Source organism: Penaeus monodon, unplaced genomic scaffold, assembly GCF_015228065.2.
Source record: "Penaeus monodon isolate SGIC_2016 unplaced genomic scaffold, NSTDA_Pmon_1 PmonScaffold_11638, whole genome shotgun sequence".
Classification (NCBI taxonomy): Eukaryota; Metazoa; Arthropoda; class Malacostraca; order Decapoda; family Penaeidae; genus Penaeus; species Penaeus monodon.
Window position 1 is genome coordinate 8535 of NW_023640423.1, and position 2792 is coordinate 11326.

Here is a 2792-nt window from a genome sequence, read left to right on the forward strand (position 1 = left end):
ACTATGCTTTATTTGCCGTGCTCTTGTTAACCCAAGGTAACTCCATAAAATAATCGAAAATTATTTATACAGTACTAAGTAACAATACATATGATTAACGTTTATTACCCTTCCACTGTGATAATTGTTCACATTTATAAATTAGAGTAAAATAATGTAACTTATTTAAAATGTGCAGGAACATCTGTTATAATTACAATTCAGAATAAAATATCAGTACAATATAATTACAATAATGAAAGAGCGATCTCTGTGCACGAATCACTCAAAACTCTGAAAACTCGAGCAAAGGCGTGGAGGCAAATCGCCTCTGTGCCTCCGCCTCACACCGAGTATTTGAAGCCGATGCCCAGGTCGCAGAGGCGCGTCTTGATCCAGTCGTCGACCTTGGCCTCCAGCTCGGGGTGTACTTCCCTTCCAGTCTCCCACCTCACCTGCAGAAACAAAGCATTATTTGGGAAGAAACGCCTGGGTGAATATTTATCTCTCTGGGCTTGGTGATGATCTATGTTCATCCAAATAATTATTATAAATTTCGCAATATTCAACAGTCACTGTTCACGCACCCTTCCTGAAGAAGCCGCCGTCCTTGTTGACGATTTCCATGTTGAAGACGGCCTCCATGTCCCCGCCTCCGAGGACAGAATCGCGCGCCTTCATCTGAGAAAAGCTTGTGTGGCGAGCCACCTGCAAGAACCACCAGAAAGGGTTAAAGGCACGAATTCTCAAATGACATCACAATTACAGTTTAATACAATAACAATCGTTAAGTAAAATGATGACCACTCGGATTAAATTCAACCTAGAAGTCGGTGCTTGACTGCTTACATTGTCCAGCTGCTCTTGGGTGAGTTTAGTGCCAAGGAAATCATCTAGTCTTTTTAGTTCTTCCATGTTGTTTTCCTTTTAAATCCTCGTAGAAGAGGAGTGTAGATTAGGGTTGTCTTTCTTCTCCCAGGCTTCCTTCAGGTGCTGCCAATAAGGTCCATACACCACTGAAGGAAAAATATATATGCAGCGAGTAAATGTATAACAATCATGCAGAACGACTATATGAATCACTGATGAATCTTCAATGCCTATACTTACAGTCCCCGTCGATAAAGTATTTTACGAAGTCCTCAAAACTTCCAACGTAATTATGGTCTTGAAAATTCTGAGTGATGACAGAAAGACACCAGTACATCCTTCGGGTTCCTTGCTACATAAACCACTGTTGAATGAAGAAGTATTGCTACGTGGATGGATATAGTAATGGGTAACGAATAATTTGTTTGTGATTTGGACAGCCAGCAACATGCACCGGGGTCACACCGCACTCGCACTCACTCACTTTTTCACCATTTCTCATGCTCACGCATAATAATATCCCTGCATCGTAAAGCAATTGGTGGTGTCCGGAATACTGCGTAAAATATAAATTGTCTTACAAGTGCCTGTCTATTATCGCCATTTACATCTGTTTTTGGGACTTTCTTAGGCTACTTCTGTATGTTTACAACACTTACTTTTGAGGTTTCCTTTGATCATCTTACCGCATTCAATTATAGAAAAGCTAAACTGTAGTGAAGGTCAATGATACCCTTTAAAAAATGAGGGCAAAGCTGAAGTTGGAATCACTTTGCAATATGAGTTGCAGAAATTGCCAAACAGAAATAAATATATGGCACGAAGTTTATTTCTCATTAATGTTAATGCTAGTTTGGAGTTCTTTACAGCCAGTGAGACTGAGTTTATTCAACATTTAAAAGTTTCCAAGATAACCGTTCTTCCCATCAGAAACTCGGGCCAACTTTCGCGTGACGGCAAACCATACCTTGCCAACGTTCACCAGGGCTGGCGGCAGGAGCGACAGCGGGAGGTGAGACTTGAGCGTCCGGGCTCGGGCGTGGCTCTCCGATCTGCACGAAGATGCCGTCGGCGGGGTTCTTCCTGACACAGCTTCTTGAAGCCTTGCATGATGGGATGATCGGGGCCAGGGGGGTTAGTTTCTTGGAACGCATCAACATGTCAAACCTTTAGGATTCATTTTAAAATTTACTTATTCATATATTCAACTGTTGTGTCTTTTAACCTTCAAAACTTATTCTTAGATGAAATAAACAAGTCTAGGCTTTGCTGGGTGGCAAAAGAGTTGGACACATGAGAGGGAACAGGGAACACATACTCAAGGAAAGGCACGCGGGCATTAACAGGCAGAGCCCGCCTGAGGATGGGCGAGGTTCGGATTGTTCCTCATGGTCCACACGACCTCCTGAACCCAGGTAGTGCCACATTTTGCCAAGTCACCACCATAACGTCACTCGGCTTCACTGATGGGGAAGATAACTCGTATGAAGAATCTAGTCTCCTTACATACACCTACTGCCTCCCCCATGTCATCATTAATATACTCGTTTGTTACTGAATAAAAAATCGAATCCTCCACTCACCTCGAAGTTGTAAATCTTATCAGCGTAATCTGTGAAAGGCGCCGGGAAGACCCCGCTCCCGGGATAAAGACGGACCATGCCTTCGGTGTATCCGGTCCAGTCCCTCTCCTGCCTCGCCAGCTCCTCGCCCTCCAGGGGGTCACCTCGTGGGCCGCTGGCAAGCTTCATTCTCGATCTGTGGAAGAAAGCGCACACCGAGCGTTAGTATTTCTGGATAACGCCCCTGAGAAGTTAATACTATTGTGACGGCAACCCTTTTCTCTTATCCTCCTTAAAAGGCCTCCACAAATTAATACGATACCCATAAAAGGGAATCTGTGTGGCCCCTTCAGCAGTTCTCTCTCGAGTTCCCAAAAAAAA

General features: G+C 43.7%; 1 pseudogene; it reads right to left on the reverse strand.

Moving 5' to 3' along the window:
* Positions 1–323: 323 nt before the first annotated feature.
* On the reverse strand, positions 324–2600 carry LOC119568929 (annotated as a pseudogene).
* Positions 2601–2792: the final 192 nt, after the last annotated feature.